At 31.6% G+C, this 19,396-nt stretch overlaps 2 protein-coding genes across 4 annotated transcripts in view; one reads left to right on the forward strand and one right to left on the reverse strand.

Moving 5' to 3' along the window:
- The window catches only part of LOC145740419 (uncharacterized), a 64,219-nt gene extending 48,507 nt beyond the window's left edge, over positions 1 to 15,712 (reverse strand). For 2 of the 3 annotated variants that reach the window (XM_081995987.1, XM_081995985.1), the window contains exon 1: positions 15,107 to 15,484. The gene's annotated coding sequence lies outside the window, so the exon portion shown is untranslated. Of the gene's footprint in view, positions 1 to 15,106; positions 15,485 to 15,507 lie in introns of those variants that run through there. The other variant, XM_081995986.1, reaches the window with a different exon arrangement.
- Positions 1 to 19,396, forward strand: part of wge (BAH domain and coiled-coil containing protein winged eye) — a 213,517-nt gene that overhangs the window by 31,264 nt on the left and 162,857 nt on the right. The window lies entirely within an intron of this gene.

Raw genomic sequence — 19,396 nt, forward strand, 5'->3', positions numbered from 1 at the left:
CTGACGATGTCGAACAATGCTGCACCCTAAATGTCTAATATACTATCCAACCAGTATTTAAAAGCATAGTTTTGAATGTTTGTGTGGAAGCCACTGCCTGCAGTCAAAGAGGTAATTTAATATGTATAATGAACACAATCATAATACGTAATAAATGATCATGAATATTAGTATATTATCCAACAAGCATGTAATGGTAATGAACATCGTTTGCTCCTTCTGTAGCGCTTCTTAGTCGTAATCGTAATCATAAACTTAATTTTTGTCCATAAACACATAGTAAACAAGTAACCTGGACTACCTTGTTTACCATGTGTCGTGATGAACAAAAATTTAGTTTATGATTATGAATATAACTAAGGAGCTGGGAAATAAGTCTATTGATGGGTAAATTACCGGTAGAGTAAATATTTTACTTTACCAAGTAAATTTGACCGGTAAATTACTGGTAAATTACTAATACTGTGTTTCTGGCAGATCAAATTGTGATACCGCCTTTCTTGCTGGCTGTATAAAATTTTGTAGTTTTTTTAAAGTTATTCGTTAGGAAATTTAATGAGAATTTCAGAAATGTGGTTAAAACAGTTGGGTTTGACAAGCAATTTTTTCTCTGGCTTTCAAACTGTCGAACTGTGTTCTGATACTTTGACAAATCTTGAAATGTTTTTTCAGGATATTGAATAGGAAATTTAATGAGGATTCCAAAAATGTGCGTAAAACAGTCATTTTCTCACTCCAAGTAAGTTTTACAGGCGATTTTGTCCTGGACTGTTCTTTCAAACTGTGTTTCTGGCAGTTTAAACTTTTATCCCTGACTACACCAAATGTACACATGTATCACACTGACTGTATCACATCTTGTCGTGTTTTTTACGTTATAGGATACAAAACGTTTTTCTGAGATTCATGAGAGTTATTCTGACAGTGGTCTCGTTACTGCCTAGCTAAATTATCCTCTAAAAACCACGTGATATCTGTCACTAATGTCAAAACTGAAGAAATGTTATTCAGTCTTTATTTTTCAGGATTTTATTTTGACAACATTGACTGAAAATGGCGTTAATGATATGAATGACAGCCATGACAGGAAAATGATATTTTTCAAGCAAATTTGTAAATTTTTCTGTCACACTGAATTTTACTTTTCCAATTTTACTTTATCTTGCCGGTAAATGACCGGTCACGATAAATGTACGCCATTTATTAGAAATAACCGTAAGCAATAACTCATTATTCACGGGTTGGTAATGCGTGTTAATATCTATTCAATAAATAATAAGCTCCAATAAGGTTCAGTTATGCAGAAAAGCGGAGATTTAACAAAAAGGAGTTGTACCTATTAGTTGAAATAAGCACCAAAGATACGTTGTTGTTTTAAATTTGCAAAAAAAAATGTTTCTTTAAGTAGTGTTTGAATTTGAATAGCTCGGAAATTTAAAGAGGTCTAGTATTTTCTGTATTTTTTAAGCTATTTCATATGGCGTTTGAATTGATACTAATTAGAGTTCAAATAAGAGCGCTACTAAAGCCATTTGAAAATTGTAAAAATGTGATTTTAGTCAAAATTGCAATTTTGATAACCATTTTGTAAAAAGTAATGAATGAACTCAAAAATTAAACTTTGATCTAGATATTATTTACCTTATCATAATGATTTTATTACAAAGTGATTTGTGTATACTCTCGTAAAAGGTAAAAAGAGTTTGACAAATTTTTAAATTACAAACATATAAAAATCTTCTTGATGTAACGTCAATAAACTGAATTTTTAGTCAAATATAATTCACTAACCAAAATACTTAACTGAAAATATTTATCTTAGAATTATTATCGCTAAAGCCACGTTTAAAAGCGAGCAGGTGTTATCGAAAAACACTTTAAAGACAAGTTCTCTTACCCTGTCCACTTATTGGCGCCCCACTGTAAAAGACTTTTTATTTTCGAGATCTCGTTTTTACAGCGCTTCCTCAAATAACTTCCCTTTTATAACTTTTTAGGTTTTCCTAGAGCTTACTTTTTTATAACTTAGGCCTGCTCAGATAGATTTGGGGACATCGTATGTAAAATAAGATAACATAGGTTAAGCTGGGATCTTCTTGAAGATTCGTATGTTTTAAATTTAATATGTTTTATATTTCCCGTCTATGCGACAAAAACTATTAGGAAAAATGATCATTATTAGCTGGTTTGAGTATCAAGCTGGAGTGCGTCCTTACAATAATAATTGAGAGCGATGAGCTATACAGCTTGATATTTCATCTCGATTATGATTTATTACCACTTTATGTGTAGCTAACACAGATAATGTGGGATGATTTGATGACAAATGGAAAGATACAGATACTACAAACACAATGCCACAGGATTTTGATGTTATACAGGATGTTTCACTATCTTGTGTATGGAAACTCAAAACTCAAAAGTGGAGTTGTCATTTATTGTTTTTTTTCAGAATCATGATTATCGGTCTATCGGGTGTTAAAACTTTAAAAAAAAATCTTATTTTCTCTTTAACTCCTTCTTCTCAGCCCATATTTATCCACTACTGGATGTAGGCCTCTTTCAAATCCCTCCACGTCTTTTTATTTCTAACAGTCCGGGTCCAATTCTTTCCTGCAACATTCTGGATATCGTCTCGCCATCGTCTCTGGGGCCTACCAATGCTCCGTTTGGTCTCTCTTGGGCGTCAAACTAGTATCCTATGAGCCCATCTGTGGTCGTCCTGCTTTGCCACATGACCAGCCCATCTCCCTTTCAGTTGTGCCACAAGCCTTAGAACATCTGTCACTTTAGTTCTTCTACGAATTTCCTCGTTGCGGATTCTATCCCTTAGAGTCATTCCTATCATAGCCCTCTCCATTGCTCGTTGGATGGTTTGCAGTTTATTGGCAAATTTGCGGTAATTACCATTGTCTCTAGTCCATATGTGAGAAAGGGCATCACGCAGGCATCAAACACTCTCCTTTTCTAATTTCTACGAAATTTACTAGATTTAAGGATAAATCCTAGTCTGCCAAAGGCTGCCCAGGAGAGGCCTATTATTCTTGTGATTTCAGAAGATTGATTTTCTAAGTAAACATATTCCGAGACAACCTTCAGGGGTTGGTCGTTAACGGTTACCTAGAAGTCTTCTGTACTCATCACCTTTGTTTTGTTCAAGTTCATTTCAAGTCCAATTTGCAGCGATGCTCGATGAAGCTCCCGAAGCATGTTTTTCAGCTCTTCAACGACCATAATATCGTCGGCAAATCGTAAATGGTTTAGACGCACTCCATCGATATTAATCCCGTTCTCTTGCCAGTCAAGCTTTTTGAAGACATCCTCCAGGGCAAGGGTAAAAAGTTTTGGTGAGATGGTGTCTGCTTGCCTTACTCCTCTTTTGATTGGAATACTGTCGGTTTTTAACTCCTCATCTGTTTTTACATGAATGGAAGCGTTATTATAGATTTGTTTGATGAGGTTTGAGTATCTAGAGAGTCGAGCCTTGCATTGTCTAGGGATTCTAGAATTGCCCAGGTTTCGACAGAGTCAAAAGCCTTTTGGTAGTCGACGAAGGCCAAATGGAGGGTTATATTATATTCTGTGGCTTTTTCAATAAGAGTGCGAACTGTCTGCAGGTGGTCGGTAGCACTAAAAATTTAATTTTTTTTATTTATTTTTTTAAATTTGATGTAGTCTATCTCCAGTTCTCCGGTATTTATTTCAGGGACTTCTTCGGATCCCACATTTTGTATTTTCCTTTGGTATTGATGGCCCTAGACTTTAGAACTGTCCAGGTTTCCGTAGAAGTCCTGAACTGCAGTCACTATTTCACTACGATTGCTAACCACAACTTTAACTCCTACAAACTTCTCATTGGATATTTTTTTCAAACTTTAAAGGTAGAAAAATCCTCTTAAGTAAGCCTACTGGTTGCTAACATTTACAGAGTGTTTTTCTTTCTAGGGTCATACCCGCTTTTGTCTCTTTAATTTTTTCCTGTTGCGGCACTGGAAGGACATTTGCTGTCGTTGTTTTCAGTTGTCCCTGTTTGGAAATTAATTGTGCGGAATGGCAGGCCGAAATGCAAACAACGCCTCAGTCTAGGTTTAAGGGCTCTTTTTACGCACCCACATGTGTAAAGTGCAAATAGTTTACAACAAACAGATTTAGGTAAAAATTTATTACGGGTGAGGCATTTAGAAAGGACGTTGCTGTATTTAGAGACGAAAACTTTTACACAAAAATTAGCATTCAGTACATACACATCTAAAATATTTTCGTAATTTTAGTTTTTTTTTATTTGGAAATCAGTATTAGGTTAAAAAGTAAAGCAAAACGTTTTACTTGTTTCTATCTTTATTTTTAGAAAATCTCATAGAAACTAAAACTGGTCATAGGAAAACCACGTAATATTAATTATGTGACTAGTCCTATTTATTTTGATAATGTATTAGCGATAAGTACCTTGTGTTTAGTTCGGTTTCTGGGTATATTTGTTTAAAAACATAGTGCTAATATTTCTGGTCAATTTGTAAATTTTCGCTTTATTTTTCAAATATTATTTAAATTTACCCGCAATATTAAAACATCTATTTCAGGTTTTTTTAAAACTTTAACCGGCTTATCTAAAAAGTAAACTGCCTTTTTTGATCGTGGAAATGAGCCTTTTGAAGTGGTGCATAGCAAAAGGACCGGTATAGCTTTGAGCTATGCGTTCGCAGATTTCAAAGTTCTCGCTAGAGGCTTCGCGAATATAGTTGTGTAGTGTGCACGTTTTAAAGATTTTCAAGCCCAAAATGGACAAGAAAGCAGCACACAATCTAATGAAACAATGGATTTCTATGTTGGATATATCCTCTCACGAAAAATACGACTTTTTTTTCTTTGGTGCTCATTATTCGAAATATCAACATAAATTACAAAAATGTAACGGCCCAAAACAAACTAACTCGCAGTTTTGTTCCCGAAATAACCTATTCTACTTTGCAGACTAGTTCTGCCACTCTAACGAGTAATAAGACTCAAAAGACGCGCGTGTGAAGATATTCTCCTGCTGCGACAATTGCGTCAAAAGATTCGTGATAGAGTTGTGAAACGCTATCATTGAATCGCCAAAGTCCGACGTCTCTATTGTCGAACCAGACCTGGACTTCTTATCCTTGCTATGCTTTTTCAAGGATAAACTGGTACGTAATTGCTGAATTTTACGCACCCAATCTCCGTGTGCCAACGAAATGTACGCGACACGGTCAGGAAACCTCTGCATCTGGTCAAAAGGTGCATCATCAATTAAGTTGTTTAATTGAGTTAAAGCTTGCGCCCTCTTCTCAACAATGCTGAAATTGATCTTCCAGATATTCCTCAGCATCTTTATCAAGGTCTCCACCTTGTACCACTGCATATACTGATGGGTCAGTATAGCACCCTTCCATGACGCCTCTGAATATTGTGGCATCCTAACCGGCGCTCGCACCAATGGTCTCCCCTGCTGTTCTGGTGCAGGACCTTCTGCTGCTGTTGTTGTGCCGGGTGTTGCTGTTGCAACTCTAGAAACCTTTGCTGTTCAGTCACGTGTAGTCCCGGTTCGTCTTTTCCTTCACTCGATATCGTCTCTTTGTCCAATGAACTTGAATAGTTGACCTGGTCACCCTCGCCTCAGCTGTTCTCGGTCTAGGCACGCACCAGAGTTCTACCTCCCCTTCTGGCACTCACTACAATTTAATGGTAACTGGCTGAACTACTTGAGATTTTGTAAAATAATAGTGCTACACTGGTTTTTTTCATACTTATTTAAAGGTTCAATTTTTGGAATCCCATTTGCTGGTAAAAGCGTATCTTCACTCTATGACACTTAGGACGTTAAGTGTCAGGCACGTCATATAGAGCTGCACTTCTAAAATTTAAATAAAAAAAAAATGGGTAAACTTAGCTATCAGTGTGAAACCGAAATAAAAAAGTACGAAATGAAAATATCTAATACATTATAGGGTAGGAATAAGCAATTATTATTAAAAAAGAACGTTAAAAAATTCTAAAATTTAACAAAATAGTGAAATAAATTGACCTATATTTAAAAAAGTATAGGGTGGTGTAAAAGTAAAATTGTTGGTTAAAAAAAAATAATACAAAATTTCATATTCAACGCAATATGCTTAATAAAAATTTAATAATTAAAATTTTTTGAATGATCTATTTTTTAAATCATCCAAGCTTGAATTGAAAATTCTTGTGAGCCTTAAAAGCTGGCTCTGTGGCTAAAATTGCATTACAAAAATTATATGATAGGAGTTGTGGGTATCGATAAAAATTTGTTTACCAACTACTTTTAAAGTAATTTAAAAAAAAAACCATTGCAATTGGTTTTTGGAAGACCTAGCAAGAACGTCAAGAAATCTGAAAAAATAAAGCGAGAGATAAGATAAATGTAAAGAAAGACACAAATAATGTGAATTTTACTAAATAATATCATAATAATATTACGAAAAGTATAAAAAATAACACAAAAAAGGGAAACTTTTGCTTAAATACGTAATATAGTTCATATCAGTTGTAAATAATTATAGGTAGGGCTAACTGTTTACTTAGAATTTCACCTGGAATATTTCCCATATGTTAACTTTCCACGGTGAAATGTACAAATATCTAACATTTCCCGTATTCCAATTAGTGAGGAACTTTCTAGCTGTGGCTTGAAAACAATTTCTAAGTTTGATAAACCGTTTTTGAGACTCACCTGCCTATCCCACTTTACAAACATACAGTGTGACCCATTTAGAATGGAAACACCCCTATAAAATTTTAGGTTATTAACCGATTTCAATGATTTTTTTTTTGAAATAATTAGGAATGAAATGGTTATTATGGGAGAAAATTTTAAATATTTATTTCAGTTTTCAGGTCATATTACGAGACTTTTTCTTGATAGAAAATGGAGAATTTTTATTAGCGATTTTTTTATTGAAAAAATTACTACGCCACTGGATCTATAGTGCTTTCAAATAGCTGTGACCAAATTTTTTTTTTATTTTTTTTTTTGATTTTTTTTTGGATTTTTTTTTTTTGATTTTTTTTTTTTTTGATTTTTTTTTTTTAGAAATTAATTTATTAATAAGTAATAATAAACAAATAAATAGTAACACCATTTCTATGGCAACAGTTGATGCAGGGTGTTCTTTTGTGACCGTTAGCTTAGAGGATTTTTGAATTTTAATTTGTCATAACTTTGTTATTAATGAATGGATTTTCATGAAATTTTGGTCACAGCTATTTGAAAGCACTATAGATCCAGTGGCGTAGTAATTTTTTCAATAAAAAAATCGCTAATAAAAATTCTCCATTTTCTATCAAGAAAAAGTATCGTAATATGACCTGAAAACTGAAATAAATATTTAAAATTTTCTCCCGTAATAGACATTTCATTCCTAATTATTTCAAAAAAAAAATCATTGAAATCGGTTAATAACCTAAAATTTTATAGGGGTGTTTCCATTCTAAATGGGTCACACTGTATATTGGTGTTTTCAAGTGACTCAAAATCAACACAAAACATTACAGATACATCAAAAACGAGGACAAATAAATTTACATTTAACACTAAATCCTAATCAAAAATGAAATACTCACTTTCTGTGTAATTTAACCCTGTACTGCCCTCTAGGTGTTTTCCAAATAAGATACACATTTCTTTGAGAAGTATCAACTTTGTTTTCAACTGTAAGAGATTTCTATAAGAAAACTGACACCATCAGACAACATGCAAAGACAAGAGAGAATTTGCGAGTAAATTTCGAATTAGTACATGCTGTTAGTAGCTATTAACAGTGTCTCATTTCTAATTGCCTGTAACCCCATAATTGCTTTTGTAACGCGAAATTACAAGTGGTTGCCTATTTTAATTTTAAATTCCCCAGAAAATCATTGAAGATTAATAAATTGAAGTGAAGACGGTTTAATTATTATTACGTTCAAAAGGAATTTGTGAAGGAAGGAACAGTATTTTACATAATGACGTGGGAAGTAACTGATTACTGTCAAGAGATTAGTTAATTGACTGGCACAAAGTCGATGGCAGTTATATTGTCTCTGGAAGTCTGGAATGAAATTTCCTACCGAAGTTAGTGTACTATTTAATTTAAAACTAGATATTGCGAGTACAGGTTAAATTGAAATTATATAGCTTTCACTTTGAAGATTCTTGTGATAATAAAAGTAGCTTACATTATTTGTTTCAAAAAATTAAAATTAAAAGAACACAAGCATACTTACGAAACTTAAAATAATGTTATGGAAAAGGGTGGGTGATTCAAAAAAGTGGTTATTGTGAGATGTAAAGCAAACGGTTTTTTAACAGACTTGGGTCAGAAAGTAATAGCAAAACAATTCCAACATTGCAGACTATTTATAGGAGCTTTTCTAAGCAAAATTTTGTTTAATTTACTCCCCGTGAAGATAAACAGACATTCAATATTCTAAGAGCTTCGCAGCTCGATAATTGTCTTATTTTTAGTTGGTAATAGATTATTTGACAGGTAATTACTGTGTTTGATTCAAGTATGTTTTATAGTTTTACAGTTTAGTGGAGAGAATTTTGACAGTTGACACTTCAATTACAGAACAAATTACATGTCAAATAAACCAGTTTTGCATTGAAAATAGTCAAAACACCATTTAAGTAGGGGTACAGTACTGTTAGACTACTTTAAATCGATTTTAGTGTCGTTCAAGAGAGTTTTACTGTTTTACAGGCTAGTGGAGAGGTTTTTGACAGTTGACACTTCAATGACAGACCAAATTACATGTCAAATAAACCAGTTTTGCATTGAAAATAGTCAAAACCCCATTCGTGGAAGTGTTAGACTATTAAATCGATTTTAGTGTGATTCAAGAGAGTTTTATAGTTTTGCAGGTTAGTGGAGAGGATTTTGACCGTTGACACTTATTGAAGTCATTGGACAGACCAAATTACATGTCAATTAAACCAGTTTGGCATTGAAAATAGTCAAAACCCCATTCGTGGAAGTGTAAAGTACTGTTAGACTACTTTAAATCAATTTTAGTGTGATTCAAGAGAGTTTTATACTTTTACAGGTTAGTGGAGAGGATTTTGACAGTTGACACTTCAATGACAGACCAAATTACAGGTCAAATAAACCAGTTTTGCATTGAAAATAGTCAAAACCTCATTCGTGGAAGTGTAAACTAATGTTAGACTACATTAAATCAATTTTAGTGTGATTCAAGAGAGTTTTATAGTTTTATAGGTTAGTGGAGAGGATTTTGACAGTTGACACTTCAATGACAGACTTGGTTACATGTCAAATAAGCGAGTTTTGCATTGCAAACAGGCAAAACCCCATTCATGAAAGTGTAAAATATTGTTAGACTACTTTAAATCGATTTTAGTGTCATTCAAGAAAGTTTTATAGTTTTACAGGTTAGTGGAGAGGATTTTGACGGTTGACACTTCAATGACAGACCAAATTACCTGTCAAATAAACTAACCAACTCTATACTAATAAATATAGATTTATTGGAAAAAATGGAGTGTAATAATTACATTGTCACTAATGCACAACATTATAAACTTAATTTAGATATGTCAAGTAGCTAGTAGTTTTGGTGTAAACAATTTGAGTACTAGCGCAAGAGTTAACTCAGTTAAAATACGTGTTTTGATGGAATATTGTAAAATTAAATAAACATAATTAGGATCAAAAATGTTCTACAGTGTGGTGCTTTTTTATGGTGAACTTCAGTTTGACAACCTAGAACTTTGTATTTTTATCTAACTGCAAGGGTTTTCTAGAAATTTTGATTTTTTTCTTTGGAAGAATGTGATTTTTTCACTCACCCTGTAGAAAAAGTCAGTTTATATCGGTAAGACTCTGACAGGTGACAGATAAACTTATTTTAAGAGAAGTTTGTTATATACGACTAGTCGTCAAACTGTGTCATTTTAGGATGACCCCCTCCATCCTACATACATTTTTTCTTTTTTTACAATTTTTATCAAAATTTATTGTTAACGCAAACCCATTGTTCTCCTTTCTTGTTTTGAATACTCTGTATATGTACCAGTGATGCGGTTAGCACGAAGTGAAAGAGCAGTTCAATGCGAACGTTTTGAGCTTTTTACAATCGCTGAAGCCCCCAAAATAGCAAAAATACGAAATTTTCAAAAATTTTATGCAATTTCCAAAAAAAAATTGAATATATCGGAAACAAAAATATTGCAAAATACCAAAAACGTTCAGAATGACTTTCGTTACCCAGTGGACCAGGTTTACACCCATTTAGAACCGGATAATCGCGGTCACAACTGACAGAGAGTTAGTTTCCAAATTAGCTGTTTTAATTTTTGTTAGAAACAAAGATGTAATAAGTTACCCTATTTAAAAAAATAACATATTTTGGGGTTCAAAAATGTCCATTTTAATGAATTTTGATTTAATTTTTGAGAAGGCTGTCAAAAAATATATAGTGCCTTGTTTTCTTTATTATAGCATCAAAATCTTGTGAATCCTATAACAATATACCTATCCTACAATATGTGTCTCGAATCATAATGACGGATCTATTTACCTGAAACTTCATACAACTTAATTCATACAAAATAGACAGGAAGTAAAGTTCTTAAATGAATTTGCTCGCGGCAAACAAGGACTTCGGATCAGGCAGCGCAATAAAACTATTCTAATTGGATTCTAAAGGCAGAAACTAATCCAAGTTCCAACCGACCAGCAGTAATAGCTAAGCTATTGCCATTTATTGCAGAAGTCTAATTTAAAATTAATTAGCTTTCATTAAAGTAAGTAAACTACACTCCCCTAGCTGAAAACGGGGCGGTTTCATGTTTGGCTTGATTATATTAGATACCTACCTCTATTGCTCTATGTTAATATTTGCAGTCTGTATTTATTTTTCTTCGGTGTTTTTGTTTCACCATGAGAGCTATACTATCGGCTCTATAAACATAATTCATAAATGTGGGTGAAAGATGTTTGTTTTTTTTTTAATTGGATTTATGAACCATCAAAAGGTCATGTGGTTATAGGGTGACCTTTTGATATCTAGGTGGTGTATAAAAATATAGATTTAGAGTATTTTATTTTACATGCAGATACATTATTATTACTATGCAAATTCTTTATTTGCATACTTAATTTGTAGTTACAAGAAGCAACCAAAAAAGATATTTTTCTTGTCAGCTGTGCTGTTCCCATTTAGTTAGTAGTGTTTGACGTTTCTTGGTTTTTGGTCAATTTATTTAGTTGTTTTATTAATTATTATTAAACTGCGTTTTTCATCAGCAAATTTAATAAAATAATCTTCCTGAGAATATTTTAAAAAATTTTATTTAAAATTTGACTTAAACACTAATTTCAGTAATCTACCAATTTTACAAATGTCATTTTAGTAGCCTAAATTTACTAGAATAACCTTCCTGAAAATATTCTAAAAATGCTCTAAAAACATTTAAAAATATTCAATAAACATTTGTAAAAGTAGAACAATAAAATTAGTTTTTAAGGTCAAATTTTCAGTGGAAAATTTTTGGATTTCTGGAAAGATATTCTAGTAAATTTGGGACACTAAATTGACATTTGTAAAATCGGTGAATTACTAAAATTAGCCTTTTTAGCCTCCTCCAGTGATAATATAGTAAATAAAATTTTGAAATTAGCCTATTAAAGCTAATGGTACTTAACGAAAAGTGGTACTGAAAAAAAAGCTGATGATGGTTATTATAAAAAGAAACGTTGGACTTAGAAGAAAAAGGAAGGAAAGTTGCACTGAAAAAGCATGAATTATCTGTGAATTGTCTTCTATCAACAACAAAAGCATAATTTTAGTTATTTCCGTAAAATTGCCGTAAAAGACTAAACCATATTATGTGATACATTACAGTAATCATAAAAAATCGGATATCAAATATTGTCACGTTGTAAAGGAGGAAAAGTGGCAATATTAGAGTGTTGTTGATTTTCAGTTATATCAGCAACAAAAAAATAAAAACTAATTTTTAAAATTGTAGCACCCTGTATCAATTGTGCAAAAACCCAAGAAATGTATCTGAAATATAATTTATATTTATTTTATTTCAATCAAAAATTAAATCTTGTTGTTTTGCCATATATGTTGTTGTTTTGCCATAATTGCCATATAAAGTTAAGTAAAGATAGTAACAATAACTTAAAATTTGAACTCCTTATATCAAATAATGTAGTTGCAGTGAAAAGAATCAAATAAAATTTATAGTTATTTGCGCAATAAGGGGGGAATGTGCAACTTTTGCTCCCGGGAAACAATTTTTAAACGCGCGCTATAATTTTTTCCACGACCAATGATATTTGTTATTAAAAAAAGCAGCAGTTAAATACTATGTTAATAATGTTGGATACCTGGATCAAAAAGGAGGTGTTGTTACCAAGGACATGTATGTCAAATTGTCAAGAAAGAGACACCATTGAGACGCATTGATTTCACTTTTACTGGTGGCACTTTTACGTCCTAGGGAGTAAAAGTGATATTTTCATTCCCCAAATGAGAGAGAAAAGTTTAATTTTCTATAGGAGCCGTAGAAAACATACTATTTTACACTAGTTCCGTAACTAAGCATTATTTGACCTATGTTCATATAAACTTTACTTATAAAGTTATGTATATAATTGCTTACTTATTTTAAAGCTTCCTGTGTTTTAGCCTTTATAAGAGCTTTAAAAAATTTACAAAATTTGACAACAAGTCTTCCAAACAGTGAAAAAAATGCTTCTTCAATATCAAAAAAGACAACCATTTATTACAAATTTTCATGTAAATTAAGTTGTGAGAAAAAAACTAAATACCTACTAAAAAATCAGTCTTTTGCCATTGTAACAGATGAGGTTATGTCAAAAAGAGTTTTAGATATAAAAGTTTTAGCTATTTTTATTATTTACGTCACGTTTCTCCGAAAATCGTAAAAAAAGTTTTCAACCCCTAAGCTACATCCTCATTTCGCCATTTTCAGTGTTTTCGTGTTTAAATTTTTCTGCTCGTATATCGTGCTTTTTCTAGACGACATTTATATTGTCGTCTTGTTATATTGAGAGAGCGATTAACATTTTTGCTAAAATCTTCCATTTCAAGTGTTTTTTATGCTAAAGAAGATTCTAAAAAAATGAAGTCTGTCACTTTCCGCACTTGTTAGGTAACTAAATTATTAATCTGTCATCTTTCTTCGACTTTTGCTATAAAACTGTGCTTTAGTTTTAGACATGATAAAGGAAACTTTTTTATACTTCCCGACTTGTTTGCTTCTTTTAGTGTTTTTTAGAGAAGAGTTTTTGAAATGTATCTCATCGTCGCAGATATAAAGCTAAATTGAGAGAATTTTTATTTTTTAAAAAATAAACTTCTTTAAGAAAATTTATTTTAAGCTGTATACTTTGCGATTTTTAACTTAAAAGTATACATTATACACAAATTGTCTGTTTTGTTAACCTAGTTTGGACCTAAATGGAAAAACCCTCTATATGCGAAACGTAGATAATAAAAATAGCTAAAACTCTTTTTGGCATAACCTCAAATTATCTGTTACAATGGCAAAAGACTGATTTTTGTAATAAATGGTTGTCTTTTTTGATATTGAAGAAGCATTTTCTTTACAGTTTGAAAGACTTGTCAAATTGTTGTTGTTGTCAAGTTCTCAAACCTTATCTTCCACAAAACTTATTGTTTTCATATATATCGTTATTATTTTTATTATAAATTATAAATTAATTATTTTATCATTTAAGAAGCAAATCATAAATTATCATACATCACCGAAATCAGCATTAAAGACACTATTTAGACGTTTAAAAATCTAAAATGTTGCCTATAAGAAAAAAAAAAATGCCTTATAATAATAAAAACAAAAAATCAAATTTTCAGTTTTTTTTTTTCAGATTTCTTCTCGGAAATTCGAAATTTTTAAAACGGTATTTAGTTCATTTTTAAATTGCACAACTTTGAATTTGTCTTACCCTGTATACCAATACCTCGGAAGATCTATGACGGATTATGTCTAAATACCATATTTTCCGTAAAAAAGTGCCCTAATAATGTTTGAATTTCAAAAGTATGGCTTTGGATTGGTTAAGAGGCTAAAGTAAATGTACTGTAAATAACTTTACGGAAAACGGCAAAAAATAATTCACTTTGGCAATCAAGTTTCTCATAAAATTCTTTAAAACTCTCCCCATCTAACCGACTTCTGATGGTTAAGTTAGGTTACCCATCAGCTTGGGACACTCTGTATAATGACCCTGTAGATTAATTAATAGGACTATAGGCAGCCACAAAACTCACTAATTTTAACAATATGTGAAGAGGAAGTGTTTACAAATATGAACTTTCTATTCCCTAAATAATGTAATACAAGATATTTCATTATAACAGTTAACCGTGCATATTTTGAGCTTTAAATTAAATAATACTTGTATGTATGGTTCTTTCGTACAATTTTACTATCACAGTAGCTGCTTAATTATTCGCATTAGCCATAAAACATGTTTTATAAAATCATAAAATGTCATGAAAAAAAAAAAACAGTCTGCGTTATCACTTATCCATTTCATAATATTATGAAATAATATAATTTAGTAACTTCTATAATTAAATAGAATGTTTCTCACAACTCTTTGTATATTTTCCCATAATTTGAGGTTGATGGACTGTGTTTTTACACAATTTATAAAACAATTGCATAAAGTGTCACTGCAATATCCAAACAATCCTAGTAATTTTCTAATTATTGGAAGTTGTAACAGTTTCACTTTTTATATTGACTGTGACAAGATTGTTCGCTGGAAATTCACATTACCTGTACTTTTATTTATTTCAATATAATAAAAAAGTAAATAGTGGTTGAATTATTAATATTACTCATGTACTGAAACTATTAAATCCACAGTATTAGGTACCTGTGAATGTTATAATATTTCATTAAAAGGTTAAAGATCAAACAAAAAACCAAGGAAATTAATTATGCATACTAATGTCAACATGGAAGTGTTCGTTCCTGTGTGTTTTCCAATTTCAACCAATAAAAACTGTGAATCAAATCAACAAAAAAAAATTAAATGGAGTAGAAAATACGTACATAAAAATATGGGGAACAATGCGACGTCAAACACCAAAACTTTATTACAATACGTCGAACGCGACACAAATACTACGTTTCGGTACTCTATACAGCGAGAGAGCTCTAAAAGGACTGATAGAGAAACGAGGAGAGCCCCAAATGGGCGGCTCCGCTCTTATTGATCCTGCCTCGTCCGTGGTAGCTCTATATTTCGTTGCCGCGCCATAATGTTTTGAGTTCAACAGGATACGTTCACAGCTCAGATTCATCTATATTATTATCAATAATTGTTACTACATACAATTATTTCACCGTGACGAACTTTTCTTTCCGGGTCTGTGCATTTCTGGGTATTAAACAAGAAAAAGTGCTCCAAGTACACTGTGCTAAAAAAATGTATAATTTAAAGTGATACCTACCTCAATTAACTGAAATTGCTCTAAAGTGGGCTTTTAAAACTGGAACAAGTTTTTTTTTTCGTACACTGAAAACATCCGGGATAAATAAACCTGGAACGTACTGCAGGGCAATGCACTTGGTACACTGTTCTCGTGGACATGGTCGAGGTCTCCAATGCATCTTCCAGCACTACGCCTTAGTTTCTCTCCTTTTTCTCACACGTATATTATAAGTCAGCTGTTTGTGATATTACCGCAGTTATTATATGCCTACTATGCTATTAATAAAAGCAAATTCGAGTCCTTGCAATTGAATCGTGCACACATGGTTAGTAGTTATAGAATTATTGCTTTTCGGTCCCACGTTAATAGGCCAGTAGAGTAAAACTAAAAATCGGAATAATAATCACAACGAGATAGAAGTTTTATTGGTTTCGTTTTTTGTCAGATCATATTTTGTTAATAAATAGACTAGGAATCAAGGTGTCGTGACCGACAGTAGTTAGAGTAAGAAACGATTTAGTCAGTCAATTGTCGTTAACTCTTAGAGCTATGTTAACGCTCAGCTCAATCTGGAATTGAAACTCTAAAATTAACATTGATATTGAATTAAAAATCATGTTGATAAAGTTGTAATTTGCTTCAAACAAACCAATAAACGTATGAAAGTTACAGAATGTGATATAAACTAAATTTAGAAACTGAAAAGAAAAATTTAAAAACTGACTTATAATGTAATGTAATTCTTGCTTCAAAAAAGTGTTTAAAATTCAGTTGTACACAGTTTCGTTAAACTTTTTGTTGACTAAAATATGTGTAAATTATTTAACTTATTAAATTACAATATCTTGAAACAAAACACTTTCTTCACTTTTCTAAAGTAACAAATAAGGGTATAATGAACATCTAATTGAAACCGTGAGTATATTATAACCGTTAAAACCGTGAGTATATTATAAGTCAGTATTCTGTTTAAGGGCCAATTTACACAGTCAGGTTTAGTTAAGTTCTATAACATAAAAATGTAACTGAATCCTGTAAAAGTGGCCTTTAACGCAATTATAATGAGATTCACGTCTTAAGAGCTCTAAAAGTCAGTTTTATACAAATCAGATAAACTTGTAGTTAACTAAAATATGCTCGTGTACATCGAAATTGACATTGGTATCTTATAGATTGATGTTTTTAACTATAGTCTCTACAACCGACCCTAATTCGTTTATATCGATGTTTCTATGTTTAAAAAGTTATTAAAAATAATGTTGATAAGGTTGAAATGTGCTTGAAACAAACTATTAGACGTTATAATGAGATTTATCACTATAACCAACAGTGGTGATAAGCTAAATTAAACCTAATTAAAAAAGAAAGTGAGATGATTTATAATGTAATTTAATAGTGTTAATAAAAGTTATCTTAAAACATTAAACTTAACTAAACCTAAATATATGAGGATAACTAAACATTTTTCTGCACCAATATTGATAAATACCTTGACGCTCTTAGCAGATACGAAAAAAAAATATGGACATATTTGTTGGAACCAAAAATTTAATTAACAAAAATTTGAAATATTAGCATCCTGTCTACCAGAATTAAAAAAACTTAATAGAAACTAAATTTCTGGGAAAATCTAGAACATATTGAGCAGCAGTTAAAATAATTAAATCTTTTGTAACAATTATTTTCGATTGAGATTTAAAACTTACTGGCCACTAATGCAAAGGGCGTAGATTTAATATAGCGAATCAAGTCGCAGTGTAAATATCCATTTTATCTTCGCTTTTATGATCAAAACGCAATCGATCTCGATAACTTTTCGCAGGGCGAACGAGTTTATTGAAGGCCGGGGAAAAATGAGGTTTAGATTACCAACGTAATATCTTCAAAGCTCTAATCTTGGATCGTATTTTAGGGTGCAACGCGAACAGAAGGGACAGAAACTGCAACGTGATGTTCTTATCAAGAAAATCTGATCCTAGGATTTAATATGATAAAGAAAATGTTAGTTTTAATCAGGATCTACAAACCACGTTATGTTCCGGAGTGAATAACCTCGTTTAATGTTTCATGTTCGTGGAAATGCGACAAGTTGGTCGGAAAAGCGTAACTTTCTCGGCTCGTAAAACATGCAAACTATGGTCGTAATCCTAAACTTTGTTCTAGTCATATAAAGGAAACTAAGTGAATTGAATTTGATTGCTTAGCAACACACATCTTTAAAAGAAAAAATGGTTAAAGTTGTGCTCGTTAATATTTATTTTATCTCTTAAATTGTTTGCTATACTATTGTGTTCTATTTTGGTATTTTTTCTATTTTAGATATTATGTATTTATTATTATTTACTGACAGTACAGTTGACAAGCAAAGTTGCAGTATTTTTCCTGAATGACCAGATACTAATGTCAATATTAACATTAATGTCCTATTTTTGAAACATGTTTTGATTACTTACTAAATGGAACACCCTGTTTTTTATTTACCCAATCGGAAGATATCTTCTTTCAAAAACATATATTTTATTGAGGTTATGTTGGTTACTTTTCGAAAAATATAGGTTTTTTTCGTAAAAATAAAAACCAAACTATTTTAAAGATCTAAACGTTGAAAAATTGTCACATATAACAGTTGACATTCCAAACTATTTCCAATCGTTTTAGTCAATTTATAATGTCAAAACGATAAGAAACTGTAAAATTTTATGAAAATTGACTACTGGACTATTTGCAGTCAATCTAGTCAATTTTGAAAACCAAAACTTTGAAAAACAGTTTAGTTTTATGAAATTGACTTACCGGACCATTGGCAGTCATTCTAGTCAAATTTTAAGGTAAAAACGAGGACATAACTGTTTGTCCTAATTTTCAGTGCCAAAACGATGAAAAACAGTCAAATATCACGAAAATGGTCATACCGCACTATATCGAGTTATTCCAGTCAATTTTTACGCCCAAACTTTCTTACTGGACTATTTTGTACTTCACCAATTACTGCTAGACTCATAAGAGACTAGAGTTTTAGTACAAGTTTGATTCATTTCTAAAAGTTAAAATATAGACCGTAAAGAAGTTTTTTTCCACCACAATTGTTTGTGAAAAACTGCACCTGCAAGGAGAAAATAACGATCAGCAATTGGAGAAGGGTTGTTTTCTCGTGTGGAAATTCAATTTGTAGTCAGGTCAGTTTCGTATCTACCATGTTTTTCTTGTTCGAAGTATTGTATTGTCAAGTATCGATAACCTTTAAGTTCTTTAAAATTTGTCACTTATATTAAAATTTTCACACAAAATTAGCCAACTCAAGCGGAGTTTACTTTAACAAAAAACAAGTATTTTCATAATACCACTTCGTGTTATTCTTAACATTTGTCTATAAATGAGGTGTGATAACCCACATCGTAAGTTTAAATTGAATGAATTATTACGTCTAAGAAATGCATGTTATCAAGTGCTTAACTGTTTACACACCCTTCTATAGCTAACACAGGTTAGCTACACAGTTATTTTCTGGTATATGTTGCGTGCAAAAAATTATTCTGGCATACTAATCATTCAATTTGAGCTTGAAAGTGTATGTTTTAGATTTATCGTTTCCAGGCACGTGTCGTTGTTCATAGAAATGACACCACTAAACGTAAAATTACTATTTCAAAATAGTGTATTATTCAACTAATCTGGCACAATATTAACAATAGTTTATTTATGTTTTTATTATTTGAGTAGAAAAATAGTTATAATACTAATGACTTATTACTCACGGGGTAAGGGGTGTTATTATCTGTTTAAAATTAGTTAATAATACGCATATTATAATGAGTCCTAGAAGCTAAATTTTGTATATAAATGAGTTTTATCTGTATTGACCAATCTTGATGACTATAGTGAATTCGAATCCTACAAATTCCATGGA

Source organism: Ips typographus, linkage group LG1 (genome assembly GCF_016097725.1).
Source record: "Ips typographus isolate SLU linkage group LG1, UJ_Ityp_2.0, whole genome shotgun sequence".
Classification (NCBI taxonomy): domain Eukaryota; kingdom Metazoa; phylum Arthropoda; class Insecta; order Coleoptera; family Curculionidae; genus Ips; species Ips typographus.